This window comes from Pan paniscus, chromosome 17 (assembly GCF_029289425.2).
Source record: "Pan paniscus chromosome 17, NHGRI_mPanPan1-v2.0_pri, whole genome shotgun sequence".
In the NCBI taxonomy this organism is placed as follows: domain Eukaryota; kingdom Metazoa; phylum Chordata; class Mammalia; order Primates; family Hominidae; genus Pan; species Pan paniscus.
The window spans coordinates 53,827,054-53,847,567 of record NC_073266.2 but is presented as its reverse complement, the minus strand read 5'-3'; the positions used below and the strand labels follow the sequence as shown (position 1 = coordinate 53,847,567).

The 20,514-nt window shown below is 41.1% G+C and overlaps 1 protein-coding gene across 15 annotated transcripts in view; it reads right to left on the bottom strand.

The window, feature by feature from the left end:
• FHOD3 (formin homology 2 domain containing 3) overlaps positions 1–20,514 on the bottom strand; it is a 482,704-nt gene that overhangs the window by 328,471 nt on the left and 133,719 nt on the right. The window lies entirely within an intron of this gene.

Sequence of the window (20,514 nt, the reverse complement as noted above, 5' to 3'; positions counted from 1 at the left end):
AAAGTGTCTAGTCTGCAAATGTTAAGATAAAGGGATAGCCATTCTGTTTTTCTTTTGACTTCTCAAATTTTTTTGGCTTCTTTTCTTGACTCACACTGACAACAAATGAAAAATTCCAAGCCAGACAGGCCTGCTTTGTGGGTAGACTCATCATTAATTCTCCAAGAAAAACTACTGTTAGATTCTACAGTCCTGGAAAGTGGTACAAGTAAGGAAAAGGCTCCTGAGATGCTTTTAAAATAAAAGTCTTAAGATACCCAGCATTTGTGGCACCAAAAAAATGCCAAGACGCACCCTCATAATTCTCGTAACTCGTGATGACAATGAGCTGCGATCCCAGCTTATGACGTGGCCGGTCACTGGGTCGGGAGATCCTCATCCCCAGGAGCCCGGCTTGAAAGAACTTGCAAGCAAATGGGGTTGCTGCTTGTGGAGGGCAAAGGGGGTACAAAAATGGACAAATTTGAAAAAAAGGAGCCACATGCAGGAAAAGGAACTGGGGGAGCAGGACACCAGTCCAGAGGGCGGCTGCTATCTGTGCTGAGCCACTGCACTATCCCCCTCAGAACCCACCTCTTACTCTTAACCAGTCAAATTCATTCTGTATCCATGACATGACGGACAAACAGGAGCTCCACGCAGGATGGGACACCCCTGTTAGCCAGTAAGCTTGAGAGGTCCTGCTTCCCTCCCTCCCACCTCAGAGAAGCTGATTTCATCCTGCATGACTTCTCTTGCCTTGCCCTTGAGCAGGGCTCTGTTCCTGCCAGGTTGCCCTTCTGAATACTGCAGGTATGCAGAACCCAAGACACCGGAGGAAAAGGAAGAGGAAGGAGGCAAAAGGCTGAGGAATCACCAGACTGGCTGAGTCAATCTAGATAAAGAGGGCCACACCCAGGCAGAGGCTGGGAGAAAGGGCAAGCAGTTTGGATGTTGCCCTCTGGCAGCTTTGAGTTCCAATAGACACGGATAGAGAGAAAGGGGGATTTATGACCACTTCCAAGAAAGCAAATTACCAGTGTGAGTGCTTTTGAAATGACTTTTGGCCATTGGATTCTTTCTTTAACTGGTACTGGCTTCATAAGGCTATACACAACACAGGAGTGGGTCAACTCTAGTCTGTGACATCAGCTATTTTAACATTATGTACCAAGTAGTTCTGTCTTTCCTGTATCTGTCATATTACAATTAGTGATGACCACCATGGAGCCATGAAATGTTCATTAGATTGATTTGGGATCAGTCATAACAAGGTCATCAATATTTAGTTTTTCAACTGATTTTGCCATTATCTATTTTCTCTGGGAGTAAAGAGAAGAAATAAAAGTCATTTGCTAAGAAAATTAACAATGCAAATATTAACAATGTAAATGTGTGATATGGTTGGCTTCTAAAAAGAAATGAAATTGAAAGACTACTGTAGTAGGAATAAATAACGAACAGACATGATTACCAATTATTCTGATGTAAGACCTCAGAGACTGGAAGCCAGCTGCAGCTTTCCAGGGTTCACTGCTCAGTAAGCAGTTGCTTCACATACTTAATTAAAAAAAATTTAAAATAAACAAATGCATGCTTTTGAAAAAGTCTCTGACACAGTCAGGCTTTTTTGTTTTTGGTTTTTTGTTTGTTTGTTTTGTTTTAAAAGACAGGGTCCTGCTCTGTTGCCCAGGCTGGAATGCAGTGGTGTAATCATAGTTCGCTGCAGCCTCAAACTCCTGGCCTCAGGGAATCCTCCCACCTCAGTTTCCCAAGTAGCTGGGACTACAGGTGTGCACCACCATGCCCAGCTAATTATTTTTATTTTACTTAGAGACACGGTCTCACCATGTTGCCCAGGCTGGTCTCGAACTCCTGGCCTCAAGAAATCCTCCCACCTTGGCCTCCCAAAGTGCTAGGATTACAGGCTTGAGCCACCGTGCCTGGCCTCAGGGAGTTTTCTTTAAAAATAAAAAAAATAAAAAATAAATAAATAAAAAAACTGGTCGTAAATGATACTGGTCTAACACTCATCCTATCTTAACCACTTCCCTTTAAAACCCCAGGAATGGTCTGACCTCAGAGCCCCTGCATGCAGCCCTAGTCTTCTCCTTCCCACCAGGGAGCTCCGCTGGCTGCTTTCCCTCTCACGTTAATTCTGCTCCTTATTACTGGCTGCTCATCAGAAGTAGAATTTTATTTCCTTTATCAAACTGTAAGAAAAATACAATTCAGTATTCTAAGTGAAGTAACTCAGAAGAGAAAACCAAACATCGTATGTTCTCACTCATAGGTGGGAGCTAAGCTATGAGGATACAAAGATATAAGAATGATACAATGGACTTTGGGGACTCAGGGAAAGGGTGGGAGTGGGGTGAGGGATAAAAGATTACACATTGGCTACAGTGTATACCGCTCCAGTGATAAGTGCACTAAAATCTCAGAAATCACCACTGAAGAACTTATTCATGTAACCAAACACCACCTGTTCCCCAAAAACCTACTGAATTTTTTTTTTAATTTAAATGAAAAACATGGTTCAAAAATTCCGAAAAAGAAATATGGTCATTTTCATCATCATTATCATCATATATAATTTTTAGTGTTCATTCACCCAACCTGGGTGCCCATTTAATAATAAATCAATCATCAAAATGAACTTGGAAAATATCTTTCCCTAATATATTGAGAAAAATTTACTGAACAAACTAATTATTATGTATATCAGAACAAGAGGAACGGAATGCCATTTTTTAAATTCCAAGAATTCTTGCCAAGCATGAAACACTAAAAGTTGTTTTAGGCTGTATATTTTGCTGCTATTTTAGAAGGCATTTAGTTATCTCCTAGAGTAAAACTCTGTGGAATAAGCTGGGGAAGAAGTGAGTAAAAGTGAGGAAAGCAGTTAATATGGGGACCAAAGTTCTGGGGTCAGATGGACCTGTGTTCCAATTCTGCTTTCTGTCTCTCAGACATTAGGCAGGTACCCTTAAGCCTTGAAGTCTCAACCCCACACGAATAACATACGGATGACAAGGGCATATGCAGCATGGATGCCAAGGAAATGTAACAAAATTAGAATGATACTCAGAATTATTCAAGCCATATACTTAATATGTTGTGCCTTCCCTATGTTTTACTTCATAAGAATAACAAATATTTAAAACATATATGTACCATTTCAATTATCTAGTAGTCAAACCAGAATTGCCTTTAAACACAGAAAGTATAGGCAGCTTCTAAGGTGGTGTGATTTGAGAGCCACTGACAGGCATACAGTGCCCCCAAATAGCTCCATCCTGTCCTTGCTGTGCAACCTGAAGCTCTACTATTAGGGATTAACTGCTTTGGTTAAAACCACGTATTTTTCAAGCATCTTTCAAATGCAAATACCACTGTGAAGCATCAGGGTAAAAGAGTCCTTTCTATCACTCCCCAGATAAAGGGGACACCGAGAAATGGCTGTCCTGAAAAGGAAAGTAGGGAGGGGGAGGAAAGGGGAACTGGGGGGCTCTGGGTTGAATAAAGGAGGACAGAGGCTGCATGTTTGGTCACAAGAGAGTGCAAGGAGAGAAGTCCCCAGAGGAGACACAGAGGCACAGCAAGGAAAGGCCAAAAGGACAAATTTCTCAACCGCAAGACCAGCTGTGGGTGGCCCCCCAGGGACAGCCAGAGGCTCAGGCTCCTTTTCAGCATCTCAGCAGGCTCCCCATCCTGAGTTGTCCCACACAACTGGACCCTCACTGGCCCAGCAAGAAGCAGAAGGAGGAAGAGTAATTTGAGGTCCTGTCCCCCATTCTGGGCCCCAGGGGAAAAGGCTGTCCAAACAAAACCCTCCCTCACACAGAGGGAGGCGGGGAGCCTTGTGTATAAAATGCTTGGGAAGCCAAGTCAGCCTGGCCCCAGAGAGTCATGTGGGAGAGATGCAACCCACCACTGTCCACTGCCTGGCCAGCTGCATGGAGGCAGGTCCACACAGAGAAGAGCAGGGCAGGGCAGGGCTGGTGGGGGCCTGCAGAATAGGGCTTGATTGTTAAAATAAATGTGTGACCCTGAAACAAATTTTAAAAATACAATGCAAAGTCCCAAAGAAATGACAGTTATACATCCATTGTTTTGGGCAATCTCTGGGATGGCTTCTACCCTACCCTTTATGAACCTACACAGAAAATACAGAGTGGACTCTGTCTAGTTTCCTTAACATTTTAGTAATTTCAGGGAGAGTCTTCCTATCACAAGTGTACTCACACTTGCCTTTTAAATTCAAAATACTACCAATTCCTTCTTCCTATTATAAGAAGCTTAGAGTGAAATGAAAATATTCTTCATGGCACCATCTAATACCACCATTATCCTTTTGTTGTATTTCCTTTCAATTTTTATACATTTGTTTCATCTTTTTGTTATTTATTTTTGAAAAGGAAATACCTTCAATTCACATTGTTCAAAAGTCCAAAGGCACAAAAGTCTACACAATGTTCTCTCCCCAGTCCTCCTGTCTCCTGGTCCCTCCAGCTGCCTGACTGCCCTCCTCAGTGAAAAGTAAAGTAACCAGTTTCCTGTTCATATGCATTTTAATGTGCTGATAAGGCAATTTTGAAACCTGCTTTTATTTACCTTAACAACAGCCCTTTTCCAGGTCGCTACACTATTAATGTTAACAATTACATGATATTCCATGAAGTTGATAATGTACTTAAACTTAACCTGTTGCAGTTAAACATTACGGTTGCTTTCAGATTTTCATTAGAAATAATGTTGCAATTGCCATTTTAGGGCACTGACTAGCTCTTGTCTGATTTGGGGTACTTCCTGAGGCTGGAGCCTCCAATCTCCCCCAGCCCTTTTGATAGCTGTGCTTAAGGTGAAGAGAAACCCATGGTCCACACCACACAAAGCTCTTCGGTACAGTCAACACCAGCCTTGCCACCCTATTGGGGGAAAAAACAAACAAACAGACAAAACAAAACCAGCTCAGGCAGGAAAAACAAAACCCAACCAATTAGGCAAAGTCAAGCTGATGATGCCCAGACAGTACTGTCACATGCCAGGGCCCAATCACAAGTCATGTCCCCAAATCAAGCACAAAGTCATCCTGAGAGATCCTCTGGCCTGGGCCCCTCAAACACATACTCATATCCCAGGGGATTTGCAGTGACATGAGGTTGACCTACAGAGTTAATGTGGTCCGTCCAGAACATCATTTTTACACAAAGGCCTGGGGAATGAGATACTGCATTTACAGTAATCACAGATACAGAGGCAGGCAGTTAGGGCCCTGCCTCAACTCTTCCTGGAGGTTGTGGTTTGAGGAATACTGCACCCCTTGTCTCTGGATTCTAAAGACACCTTGGTGTTTGATATAAGATCTATCTCAAATCCAGAAGAAAAGGAGTTGCCGGGGTGCCATTTGCAAGCATCTTTCAAGTGATCACAGCAGGTCCTAGGCAAAAATCCAAGGGCTGTTGGCCTCACCCTCAACCTCCCCAGCAAGGGACATGCAGGGTGGCCTTTCCCCTCTCCACTGCTACCCCAGTCAGCCCTCCTCTTATTCATTTTAGAAGTTTTTAGTGAAGGAGATTAAAGGCCAGACACTAGATAAATAGATGAGTAAGACAGACCACCTTTCAGTAACTCATTCTACTGGAGAGAGATGCATACATTTAACAACTATTAAAGCACTGATTTGCACTAAGGGCTCAGGGAGCACTGGGGGCAGGTGGGGGTGAGGGATAACAAGAATGCGAGCCAAGTTTGCATATGAACTGGCCAGTGCAAACCAGGCAACCTTCCTCCAGGACCAACCTTGGACAGGATGTGATTCCATGACCTCCCCAGCTGCAGCTCCTCCCGCAATTCTCTCTACTTACTTGCAGACCCTTACGGACTTGCAAAGCCTTTCCATTCAAAAAGGGTTCAATCTGGGACATGTGGATTAAAGTGTGGCAAAACTTGCCAATGAGGAATTAGGCCTGACCTCTCTGGGAGCAGTCTCCAATGCTGACGAGACAGCGCACTGGAAAAGCCAAAAAAAAAAAAAAAAAGTCCACAGAGGCTTGGGCTGCTGAGTAGGAGAAATTAATACATAGATCTAAAGCAGTTAAAAGCCAGCCTGACTCCGTGGCTGGCTCCTCACGTTGCTGGTGATTTCACCGCGACTAATGATGACCTGTCATTCTGAGAGCCCCCAGGGCCCTTATGCGCTGAGGAAGGCCAGATTGCCAGTGCTCAGCATCCCTGAGCGCCAGCCATGGAGGACCACAGCCTACCACGAGGTCGGGTTTTCAAACACTTGCTCGCTCCTTGGGGAAAAGCCCTGTATTCACAGCACAATTAATTGTGGACTATTTCTCAGCTGACCTTAAATCCTTTTCTATCTGCTGTCCTGGCAACAAGTTCCTGTCTCCAAAGCCTAACCCAGGACAGGGGCCAGAGAATCCATTCATCAATGGAGACCTGGAGGGAAGCCCTATTGATTTGGATGCAACAAAAAACCCTGGAGAATCCTGGAGTAGGATCAAGGTTTCTCAATGAATTTATTTAGAAGAAAATGGCAACTTCTGCTTCAACCTTACTTATGGTAAAGATCCAGGAAACTATAACCCTGATGGCTGTGGCTGACCGCAGCGAGGGAGCCTCGCTGCAACTACCTGGACATGCCCATGATTTCTGGAACCCACCAATGGGGCAACCTCGAATGGAAAGAAAAACCCAAGATGAGACAGAGGCCCAAACCTTCATAATCCTACCCTTAGCCAGTCCATCAAATATTGAGGTAAAGCAAAGCTCATTTTTATAGGAATTTTAAACACTGCCTCATGGTCAATGGAATGATTTAGAATATCTCTTCCTACTTCAAATAAATTGAACAGAATTAGGGACTAGAGAAGGGAAATAACTTTCACAGGGTACCACTCCATTTACAATTTGTTTACTCCTCAGTCCAACCACATCGACCCCGCCAGACACCATGAAAAGTACTTTCCATACATTAGAATTTATTATTCTTATTTTTCAGGGAGGTTAAATAAAATGCCTGCTTAAGAATCATACTGCCAAAACTCAAAGGCAGGCCTAAAACCCAGAAGTTTTTAACCCACACCTCATCACCAGCTCATGTTCTTTTCCTAACAGAAGAGATCACTGAATTTACCACCACAAGCAGCAGCTCATATGTCCCCTAGAGAGCCTGGAAAGGTATAGATTAACTATCTAAGTCCTGAACTGGCCTCAAAGCCTATTCTCTTTCTGCCCTACTGTGCTGATGTCTTTAGAAGACAGCAGGAGGAAAAAGCAGTAAGTGAAGTCCCCCACCTTCCAACAGAGCCACCCATGCCCATCTCTACAACCACTAACTGTTGTCCTGCCCTCTACCTGGACATACATAGATCACAGCCTGTCTTCTTCAGATTACCTTACTACAATCTTTTGGAAGGAAATTTGGAAACATCTAAACTATATGGGTACTTTATCTTTTGACTTATCTTTTAGTTATAGAAATTTACCCTGACAATATACCTCCAACAACGTGAAAATACACATGCATGAGGCTATTCATTTTGCAGCATTGTTTGTAATTGCAAAATATTAAAAGCCTACATGTCATTACATAGGAGAGTTGTTGAATAAACTATAATACATCTGCATGATGGAATATGATGCAGATATCATAAATAGAATAAAAAATATCTCTCTGAACTTATATGAAGTGATTTCCGGGATGTTAAAGTTTAAAAAACGAAAATGAAAAAAAAATCTATAGCATGCTACCCTTTGTGTTAAAAAAGGCAATGAGAAAATATCCACATATCTGCTCATTTGTGCAATAAGAAATTACAGAATGATAAACCAGAAAGGAGACTAGTTATCTATAGAGGATGAGTGGAAACAAGAAAGGAAAGAAGAGGGGGAGAAAGAAAGAAGTGGGGAATGAGAACAGGATAGTGGGGTGAGGAGGAATTCACACTTCTCTGGTCTGCCTCTTTGTGTAATTCTGATTTCTAAAACCATGCTTATGCTTCTCACATATTCAAAAAATAAACAATTAAAATCAACCAGGATATGAGGAGAACCCAAAATGGAGTATGAGAAGTAACATACTCCATTTTGTGAATCTAACTGTATTACAAATAAATAATATAACCACACTGAAGGGGGCAGGAAAGAAAGAGAACTTAAGTAACTCTGAAAAACATCTTGGCTAGATACTGGAAGGCTCAGATTTTAAAAAAATTTACAATTCTTTTTTTTTTTTTTTTTTTGAGATGGAGTCTCACTCTGTCGCCCATGGGGGAGGGCAGGGGCATGATCTCGGCTCACTGCAAGCTCCACCTCCCGGGTTCACGCCATTCTCCTGCCTCAGCCTCCTGAACAGCTGGGACTACAGGCGCCCGCCACTGCCCCCGGCTAATTTTTTGTATTTTTAGTAGAGACGGGGTTTCACCATGGTCTCAATCTCGTGACCTCGTGATCTGCCTGCCTTGGGAGTTTTTTCTACAGACACATAGGTTAACAATTCTGAAAATATATGTATTTGAAGACTGAATAAATAAACATTGTGGCTAATGGAAGCTGAGTTTCTTATTGATGAAGAGAGGAGCTACAAATAAAAGGGAAAGACTAGACTAAGGTCTGTGGGGTCAGATTAAAATAGGTCACATCAGTACAAACTCAGTGTTGTTAATAGAGACAGGGAAGTAAATATGCATATATTTGTATATAGCTATATTTCCTAGCTCCGTGATCTCAGGAGGTATAAAACCAGCAACACCCCAGTATCAATGAGCACATCCAGCCTTCAAGATCTTGGTTTCTAAACACCGTTCTCCATTAAAAGGAAACATGGCTCCTTAGAGAAACGGCTGATTTCAGGATTGGGCAGAGAAAATACAAAATAAGCATGAAACTTCTTGAGATGCCAGAAAATATGAACATTCAAAAAATGTGATGAGGGAATGTTTAAGTGACACAAGAATCAACTTTAAAGATCTACCAATGGTCAAATCTGGAACAATTTGAGCAACAAAATAAGTGATGATAATACTGGGTTATAATCCATAGAATAAAACAAATATCCATGAGTTCATACTGATACAAATAAATAGAGATGAGAAGCTCTTCCTTACAGTAGAATTCTAATTAATAAGTACAGATGGAATCAAAGAAACAGAAAATTACCATTTGGCAAACACTACAGTAATGATTGTCACAGGCAAGAATTATTAAGGGTTGTAAAAGCATGATGAGCAGGATGTTTACATAATTTCAGAGTATCTTATTGATTACAAAGGGAAAAACAGTAATTTCTTAGTGGAGAAACCACTACCCCAAGTAATCAAAGTTATCATCAGCGGTAATGAGAAACATTGGCAACACGTACCTCCACATACAATGAACTGAGAAGGGCATGACAATTCTGTGGCATTTTGTCAAAAATGTATAACTTGAAATCAATCACAAGGAAACATCAAACAAACCAAGCTTGAGGGCCATTCTACAAAATAATTAGCAGGTATTCTTCATATGAGTCAAGGTCATGAAATAAAAAGACTGAGGAACTGCCACAAACCAGAGACTAGGGAGACATGACAACTGAAATAAAATGTGTGATCCTGGATTGGATACTGAACTGGACCTTGGAATAGGAAAAAGGGCATTAGTGAGACAGTGGACAAAATTTGAATAAAGTCTCTAGAACAGTTAATGGAAATGCATCAATGTTAATGTCTTGACTTTACTGCTTGTACTATGGTTTAAAAGATGTGAACATTTGGGGAAACTGAGTGAAGGGTATAAGGGAATCTACATATTATTTTTGCAACTTTTTGGGGAGCTCTGCAATTACCTCAAATGAAAAGCTAAAATATAAAAATAAACTTAAAAAATAAAATGATTCCACCAAATCCTCATTGCTTAAAAATTTGCCTGTATTTTTCTGTGCAACAATATAATGAAACATAGATAATAGGAAAAATGTGTGTGTCAATCCTGAGAAGTCCAAATGCCAATATCTTAAAGGCCAGTATTTTTAATAATTTTTTTAAGTCTCAGAGAAAATACCTATTTATGAAGAGCTAAGGAATAAAATCCACTAGTTTTGAGCTAAATATGGAAATTATCTTATCTTCTGTATGATAAACATTATCAAGAATATACCTTGAAAGGAAAACAAAATCAACTGTTAGCCTCCATAGGCTATTTTCAGCTCAAAGAATGCCACATACTTAAAGGAAGTTTGAGCCACAACCTTGCAAACACATTACATGAAACAGAGCAATGGGGAAAGGGAATCTGGGAGAAGGGGAGCAGGGAGGGGGCATTCTCAGAACACACGGAATGTCCAGTGTCTGGAAGTTCCTAAGTATTCCAGTCTTTGGCAATGACACTTCTAAATTGTGAAAAATAATAACACTCTCTCACTATGACTCATAGAGGAAACAGTCTGTAATCAGTAATTTATTATTCTATTCCAAAGCTTTATTCACGGACTTTCATGAACTAAAGTCAGAAATCCTAACTTAGCATAATTTGACTTGACTTTTCTAATTTTGTTTTTGGGGCTTTTTAAAAAAATCATGCAACGTGTCACTGTAACTTGAGCAAGGTTCCTTCTAGCACTACCAACCAAATTCAGCGAGTCCACGATTCCATGAGGAGGTACATTTTGTTCCACGGGGCAGGCACTGCGTCTAAAATGTGATGAAGAGATGGCACTTGGCTGTGATGTCTATAATTAAGGAGCATCACGGCAATTACACAGCACAGCTGTTTGTGCGAAGCTTCCCTGTAACATGTGGTTTCCCAGCGTATCATCTCTATCATAAGCTTAAAAATAAGGAGACTACCAGCAGACACAAAGCTAAGAATTCTGCCAGCAGGGACTCTGCCCACTACAACAGCCACAGAGACGTCCAGCAGTCTGCAGCAGGCCTCCTAGAAAACCTCCTGAAGCCTTCTGGACCCAATTCTGGCCTCCCTGTCTCCAGTCACACTTCCTGTAGACCCCAGCTTCAGCCTGGTCCTCATCCTCTATGTTCCCGTACAACTCTGAGCTTCCACATTTTCTGGCACTTACCACATTAAAGTAGAATTGGCCACTGACCATCCCTTTCTCCTCAGAAAGCAGGGTTCATGCCCACCCTTCTGAATTTGCCCAGGGTCTGACAATGCCTGGCTCATGCAGGTCCTCACCTTGCATTGGTGGGCAGGTGCAGCCTGTGGGAAGCACACCTCGACATCCAGCTCTGGGGCATATACCTGCTCACCTCACCCATTTTTACTGAGCTCCTGCTTGCTGGGCAATATTCTAGCTGCTAAGAATGTTGCAAAGACAAAGAGAGAAAGGAAGAGACTATCCTCCTGGAACTGAGGAATCTATAAGAGAGACTGACCTTACACACACAACCATGCAATTGGGGAAAATATTATAAAAAAGCAAAAAGTATAGCATGCTCTAAGACCATGTAACTGGGTGCCCTGCCAATTGCAAAAGCTTATCCAAGGCAATAGCAGGGCAGGAGGGTGGGGGTGGAGATAATCTCAGCAGATAGTCACAGCCCCACCATTTAAAATACAAGAGGAAAAAAATAGAGATGGGCCAAGTGTCCAGCCTCAGAGGAATGGCTACACATGGCCTATCCAGGCAAGCTAAGGGAATGCAACTACTGAGCCATTTAAAAATGACAAGCATGTGAACTATGTTGATTATGTGGGGAGATATTAATAGAGTTTATTATGTATTGGGTTTTTTCTACCATAAAGGTGCTTAGGTTCATTAAGAAAAATTTCAAAGCTTGGCCTCCACCACTCCTGCCTCAAGATAATCTTCAGAGTCCTGGAGCAGCACTGGTGACCCTTGGGGGCTTGGTGATCAGAGGAGCAGGCACAGGTGGCAGAATATGAGCAGTGGGAGGGCCGTGGAGGCCCGGAGGAGCCCCTTCATTTGACCAACGCAGACTCAGAGGAGGCGGGCAGCGCGTCCAGCTGGGACAGTGCCCCACGCCCTTTCCCTCCCCGACGTGTGGCCCTTTCAAGGAGCTCCTCAAATAAGGAAGGGGAGTGGGAGATCAGCAGCCACATCCTCTGTCAGGAAGAGAAGGCTCTCCCCAGGCGGATGTGGAAAGGCTTCCTGAAGTGCCCTGCGCCTGCTTCTGCTGCAGAAGATGACAGCTGGGCCGGTGCTCATTGGATGGCTGCCCGAGCTTGAGTGCTCCCCTTGTTTTTTGGGTAGTTTATTCCTTAGCTATTCAAAGGATGGTCCCTGGACCAGCAGCATCAGCATCACTTGGGAGCTTATTCGAAACAAAGAACCTTGGTCCTACTGGTACAGACCTACTAAAACATCACCTACATTTTAACAGGATCCCTAGAAGAGTCACTAAGATGGTGGAGTTTAAGTGTCAACTTGACTGGGCTAAGGGATACCCAGACAGCTAGTAAGACATTATTTCTGGGTGTGTCTGTGAGGGCATTTCTAGAAACGATTCACATTTAAATCTGTAGACTGAGTAAAGAAGAGCCCCCTCACTATTGTGGGGGTGGGAAGGGCATCATCTAATCCATTGAGGGACCACATAGAACAAAAGAATCGAAGAGGGCAAATGCTTTCTCTGCTGGAACATCCATCTTTTCCTGCACTAGGATATCAGAGCTTCAGGTTCTCAGGCCTTTGGACTCTAGGACTTAACACCAGCTACCTCCCAGGTTCTCAGGCTTATGGCCTCATACTGAGAGGTTACACTGCCCACTCCCCTGGTTCTTGGCCATCAAACTCAATGACACCACTGGCTTTCCTGAGTCTCCAGCTTGCAGACAGCAGATCATGAGACTTCTTGGGCTTCATAATCACATGAGCCAATTCCCATAAAAAGTCTCCTCTTATGTAACTACATACATATATATATACACACACACACACACACACACACTCTATTGGTTTTGTTTCTCCAGAGAGCCCTGACTAATACAGTCACATGCACATTAAGATTTGACAAGTACTGATTTAGTCCTAGAGTGTGGGAGGATTCATTTATTCATTACCCAAATAGTCATTGACTCCTCTGCTAAATCCTGGGGCAGAGCCAAAGTTCTGACAACACACCTGGAGGGTCCTCTGCAAGCGAAAGCCAGGTTGGCAAGTAATACAGCTGCCTTTCTACAGCCCCATGGAGAAAAAATACATGGCTGAAAAGCTTAAGATTTTTTGGGAAAGAAACCATAGGGTTGGGGATAGAACTTTGAAAGTCTTTTTAGAAAACTATGTATTAACTACAACAATGAAGGAGCATTCAATAAAAATCAAGGGCCTTTTTCATAACTTCTTTCAGTAATAAGATGCTGTACTGTTTTTTTTCCCATTTAGCATCTCCTGCTAGCTAGAAGCTTTCACATTCTTTCTCGTCCAGAGTTTCCATGAGATGCTAGTAGATTAATTTTGTTTTGTTGCCTTCCTAAATGGCTTGTGTCTGCAACTGCCTGTGTTCAGCACAACTTTGGGTGCGAGGTAGACAGAGTCATCCCAGATGAGCCCAGTTGTTCAGGACAGGCTGCAAAGTGTCTAGGCCTCACCCTGAGGCCACACAGATGTCAGTCCAGGATCAGAACTGGTTTTCTGAGTGAAAACTCAAGTGCCAATGTGGAAGATGAGCTAGAGGAGTGAGCCTGAAGACAGGATGAAGAGCAGTGTCTTACAGTGGTGCAGAGGAGAGTGAGAGGGCCTGAGCCGAGGCAGGGCATGGATGGAGAGCACTGGGGCAGCAGACACCAGGTACAGGCCTCCATACCTGAGCAATATGTGGGGAAGGGAGATGGCCAGGCCTCTGGGTCGGGTGACTGCCCACAGGTTTTGCTGACAACAGACACACCTAACAGTGGTCATGCTGAGTTTGAGGGGCTGCTAGATTTGACATCCCATGGACTGACAGAAGTACAGGCAGGAGGGGAGGGCCTGGGATCTGGGCAGAAGGGCTACTGAAGCCACAGCCAGAGAAGCTGCCAGAAAGAGAGAGGGAGAAAGCAGGGGAGCCGGTGGGAGAGGGAAGTTTTTAAACGACTGATGGTGAATGCCCTCCAGTGCCCAAGAGAAGGGGAGAACACAGCAAGAAAAAGCTCCCTGCATTTGGCAAGCTCCCTGCAAGCACACTCCACAGCTGGCAGAGTCAGCGGAGAAATGCAGAGAGCTGAGGGGCCTGCTGGCTCCTCAGCGTGAAGGTAAAAGTAGTCTCTAAAAACAACCGCCATGCTAGCCAGCTTGAGACTAAGATAAATAATATTTCTGGATAATACCCTCTATTGTCAAGTTTTCTTTGTGGAGCAATTTGAGGTCTTCATGGAGGTTCCTAACAGCCTTGCTGTGGAAACTGCTTGGAACAGATTCAGAGGCATCCCCTGCAGGCAGCCTCTGGAGGAGTGTGTGGGAGGGCAGTGCAGGGGATGCCACTGAAATAAAATTCCCAAAAAGAAACCAAAAACTCGGCCAGGCGTGGTGGCTCATGCCTGTAATCCCAGCACTTTGGGAGGCTGAGGCAGATGGATCACGAGGTCAGGAGATCAAGACCATCCTGGCCAACATAGTGAAATCCCATCTCTACTAAAAATATAAAAATTAGCTGGCTGTGGTGGCACGTGTCTGTAATCCCAGCTACTCAGGAGGCTGAGGCAGGAGAATCACTTGAACCAGGGAGTCAGAGGTTGCAGTGAGCCGACATCGTGCCACTGCACTCCAGCCTGGCGACAGAGCAAGACTCTGTCTTAAAAGAAAGAAAGAAAGAAAGAAAGAACTCAATGCAGTGCTTCCCAACTATTAGTGTGGAAGGACATTTCAAGTCCATTGCTGACCAATGCTTTTGTAAAAAACAGTAAAAATAAATTGCCAGTAAAGGAAATAAAAAAGGATGTATAAGTACATGCCAAATATTTTAACATTAGACTCAATACACAAAATTGAATTTCAGTAAATATAATCTGAAAATATATAACTTGCAGAAAAAGGAAAGAATTAGACAATACAAACATAACAAAAGCAAGCATAGGCCAATCGATATAGAAGATCACTATTATTCTCATAATGTTTTGTTGTAGCACAAGCAAAAAGCTAATACTTGGCCAGGCATGGTGAAACCCCATCTCTACAAAAGTACAAAAGTTAGTCAAGTGTGGTGGCCCACCCCTCTAGTCCTAGCTACTTGGGAGGCTTGGGTGGGAGGATCACTTGAGTCCAGGAGGTGAAGGATGCAGCAAGCCAAGAAGGCACCACTGCACTCCAGCCTGGTGACAGAGTGAGACCCTGTCTCAAAAAATCAAAACAAAACAAAAAAGCAAAAAAGCTAATACTCATACAATGAAAAAAAACATTATATACCAATATTCAAAGTTTTTAATAGGACAACTCAGCTTACCTTTTGCTTGTTAACTTATCTATTTTAGGTTGGATAAACCAAGCTACTTGCAGGGGCTAAGATATGTCTAAGTTGTTCTGTATTTCATTTTAGCAACACTCCTAAGGACAGAAAGGAGTCTCACAGAGGTATGTTGATGAAAATAGGGAAAGAGGTTTTAGCATAATTTTGGCAAGCTCAGAACATTAATTTTCAACTTTTATCCAAAATGAAAGCAAATGCTATATTATCAAAACACATCTTGAATCTTTCAGTAGCTGCCAGTTCCACAATTTATCCTGTGCAGTTACGGTTAAATTTAAATTATCTTTGGTTGAAATCAGTAGCTACTACCATACATTTCCTAAACATAGATCATTTTTGGTAAAAAAATAAAATTCAAAATGCTTGATCAAATTCATAAGGTATTTGGTGACAATGTTTCATAGATGTGCAATATTAAGATCATTACGTCACAAATCGCTGCAGTTAAATCATGGGGCATAACATAGCAATCTGTAGAATTTCTGTGCTTGTGAAACTTATAACTTTTTTTCTGCCCACTGATCTTTTATCCCATTTTAAAAAAAAGTATTGCATTCCTTTGTGCGTGGGGGTTTTAACCTCAGATAACAAACAAATAAGCAAATCTGGTTGTCTAATTCATATCTTTAAGGAATTGAGAACAAGCTGGTTCCTTGCCTTCAAGAAATGCTAAGAACTTATTTCACAGTTTATTTTCCACAGAACTTTTCCATAGGTAACTGTCATACCTCAGCATGCAATATCAGTTTATAATTAGCTTCCATTTTAGCATATAAAAGGAAGGATAATTTTTAACACCTTTGCCTGTATATATTTTACAATTCTTATATCAGCACTAAGCAAACTGTTTAGTTTGGATGGCATTTTTTTCATACCCAGACTTTCTCAGTGAAGGAAGGAGTGCACTGATTTGCATTCTGTTAAAAGCTCTTTAATCCATGGGGCTTCTCTAGAATATTTTTCTGTCGTTGCAATGATGCCGTCAGAACACACTATCCTGTACAAAACTTAAACTGCAGACCACTCTTGTTGAAAATGTAATTCTTCAGTTTTATGTCATTCAGAGCTAGTTGTGTTTATCAGTAATAACGCTGAAAAGACTTCTTCCATCATATCAACATGATGAAATTACACACTTACTAGAAGAATTGCCACTTAGCAAATCTGTGCATTCTTTAACCTGTAATGAAAATTCCTTACTGACTCCATTTGTTCTATGGGTTGCTTTTCATATATCATTCTATATCATTAGCCAGTTTCTGAATATATCATTGGAAAGCCATGTCTGAGGTATCTTCTTTGCCATAGATTTACCCAACATTTCCACACAAACATTTTTGATGTAGTCTTACATTACTGGCTTGATCATTTGAATATCGGCTTTTTATTCTTAGCAAACCAAACTGTTACTTAGTAAGAAACCCACAAAGTACTAATGCTGATATATGAAATAGTGAACATTGGCATCAGTCAGCTCTTTAACTGGATTATTTCTTTCAAAGAATTATTTTTGTTTTCAATAATTTGTTTTACATGTAAATACTATTTACATACAGATGGTCTTCTCCCTTCATTAGCACTAAATTCTCACAGAATAACATACACAGTGGTTTTAGCAGTTTATTTAGCTAATTATAGCTATAAAAATGAATATATGAATACTTCCAGGTATAACTAATATAAAATATTTTGCTCTTGAAATGACTTCCATTTTCACCATTTAGTTTACAACCCACTACTGCTTATTCAAGGAAACGGGTCTTTTCTTGACCAGAAAAAAAAAAAAGCCCAGTGAAATTTATTTTGCCCTTCACCATCAGTAAATTAAGGCTACAAATAAATTAATATACATTGACCAAATAATATTCAACTAATAATATTAAGCATTAAATTAAGCTACTGACTTTATTTACATATGATATGATTACATATACAGAAAATCCTAGGAAATCTATTTAGTAAAGCTACTAGAAATAATAAGTTTAGCACAATTGCAGGCTATAAGGTTAATATAAAAATATCAATTTTATTTCTATATATGAGCAATAAAATTTGGAAATTTAAATTTATAATAGCATCAAAAAATGACACGCCTAAGAATAAATTTAACAAAGTATTTGCAAGACCTGTACCCTGAAAATTATAAAACTTTGCAGGAAGAAACTGAGAAAGCTCAAATAAATGAAGATACACACCTGAATAAATAGAAGACTCAATATTATTAAGATGTCAGTTCTCCACAAATTGATCTACAGATTCACTTTCACTGCAATCCCAATAAAAATCCCAGATTCTTTAAATAAAAAAAAATCAGCAATCTGATTATTAAAATGTATATAGAAATACAAAGGGCATAGAACAATCAAAATAATTTTGACAAAGAATTTGAACTTGAAGACTTGTACTACTTAATCTCAAAATGTACAATACAAAAATGGTAATCAAGAGTGTATAGCATCGGCCTAAGCATGAACACACAGAGCAATAGAACAGAATATGGAATCCATTCCTAGAACCACACATACACCGTCAACTGATTTTCAACCTAAGTGCCAATATAAATCAACAGGAAAATATAGTATTTCCAACAAATGGTGTTTGAACAACTATTAATAGACATCCATATCTTACCTCATCCATAAAAATTAAGTCAAATTGGATTATAGACCAAAATAGAAAAACTGAAACTATTAAATGTCTACCAGAAAACAGAGGATAAAATCTTTGTGATCTTCAGATAGGCAAACATAAAACATAATATAACATAAAAGAGTACACAGTGAATTAGTTCATTCATATGAAACTCTAGAAAAGATAAATCTAATCTAATCTAATCAGGAAGCCTATCAGTAATCGCCAGTGGCTTGGAAGCTACAGGTGGGGAGCGGAGAGGGCCTACAGTGATTGAGAAGGGGTACAAGGAAATTTTTGAAAACACGAGCATGTTCTAAACCTCAGTTGTGGTAGTGGTAGATACATGGGTCTATACATTTGTCTAAACTCATCATATTGTCAAAGTGGGTGCATTTTTCTGAATGTAAAGTATACCTCAATAAGGTTGATTAAAAATAAAATCCTACCTTCTAACCTATTTCTAAAACACAGGACCAGCACACAGATCACACCATATGTAACTCATCACGTGAGTCCAGCAATACCCAACCTGTCCTATATTTTGGTCAAAAAGATGTGCTTATTCATCACTGGCTTAGATACTGCGACAGTATTAAATTACTATAAATGTTTCTAAATCCTTACTCTCACTTTCTGTTCATATCTCACTGTGATACGTACAGTTCTCCAATCCGCAGTGATTTATAGATCACACTGAGTAGCCTTGCACTAGACCACATGCCCAGAATATTCTAGATAGAATAAAATCCTAACGTGTTGAATTGAATAAATTTGTTAACCTATTTTCTTCTGCTAAAACTGGTCCTGAAGCTCATTTCCACACAGGGAGTTTGGTGAAATTCATAATAAAGTACTAAGTGAGTGAACTTGAGGTGGAAAGGAATTTAAGCTCTGTAAGGAAAATTGTTACTGACTAATCCTGTGTAATTCTTTGAGGCTTAAATGAGTAAATGTTTACAGGAGTATGGTAGACAGAATCCTAAAATGCCCCCCAAGACTCCCTTCTCTGCTGTACCCACTATATAATCTGGGTTAGACTCGTGAATGTGATGAGATATCATCATTGTGACTAGGTTAAACTATGTGACAACAATGAGGGAATTTTGCAGATGTAATTAAGTTTCCAAATCAGTTTACTCTGAATTAATCAAAGGCGAGATTACCTAGGTGAGCCTGACCTAATCAGGGGAGCCCATTAAGAGAGACTCTGAAAGAACTGTACTTCCAGGGCAAGAGCAGAGTTTGAGCACATCCACCTCCTGATGTTCTACCAAGCCGGGGTCATAGAAATGATTATGTACAAGATTCAATGTGTGGGCTAAAGACATTAAGACATTTGAATAACTGAAGGAAATGGGAAACGAAAAGATATGGCTTTACATTTAAAAGGCAGAAAATCATAAAACCAAAAATAAAAGCTACGCTCTCCCTTGCTCCCAAATGAAGTCCAAACATATGATAAAGAGCAGTGAACAAAAGTCAAGACGCACCCATTATTATATATGAGTTAAGCATCTGCTTTTCAAAACCAGCAAGAAGGAGCCATTTACTGTCCTCTGCAGTTGACAGTGACCCATGAGCTCAAGCACACTCTTGGTCCTGCCTGCCTGCTTCCTCCCTTCCATGTGTGACCCCATCATGGCCTGAGAAGAATGGGCAGAACTGGACACCCAGCATACATGCAAGGGTTCCCTGAGTCACAGCTGCCAGGCTGCCATTAGAGGCCCATTCTAGAAGCCTGCCGGTCCTCCCCTCCTCCATGTGAGATTAAGTTGGCTGAGTCATCCCTGCCCACTTTGCTAGGAAAAAAGACCCCTTGAACAGAGTCTTACACTGGTGATTTTGTTTCTGATATCTTAGTCCACTGAAATTAAGGAAACAGAAAGCTGCATCTCACAAATTTCTTAACAGCAAACACCAAAGTTGACAGTCCTATTTAAATTTTTTTTAAAATAAAGAGCAAAAGAAAAAAATCTTTAAACTAGCATCCAGCTGGCATTCTGTGGACTCTTTGTATAGTAGATTTTAAATTACAGATCAGAGTAAAACAACACGGGCAAAAATAAAGAGTAATCAGGGCCTCTTTCTGAAGAAAATCTCCAAGATGGCATGGCCCTGAAGATCCTTGGCTGCCCATGCCAGCTGTAATAACTGCTCTCCGTTCCCTGAGAGGCAGCGCTAGCTTGGTCAAACAAAGCTATGATTACTGAAAAGCAGAAATGCTCAAAAAGAATCACCAAAGGGAGACAGGACTTTTTCTTTAAATCTTTATATCTATGTGATGGAATTCACCTTCGGATTAAATGCAAACTGCATTATTGGGGACAGGTACCACATGTGATGTGCTTCCTTTGCACTCTCTTCAGTCACAGTATATTTTTCAAGGAACAACTGTATTTTCTCATCACAATTACATTCAACAAAACTCACTCTTTGCAAACAGTCGTGGTTACTCTTGGTTCTCTGGAAACTTCCTTGGGCC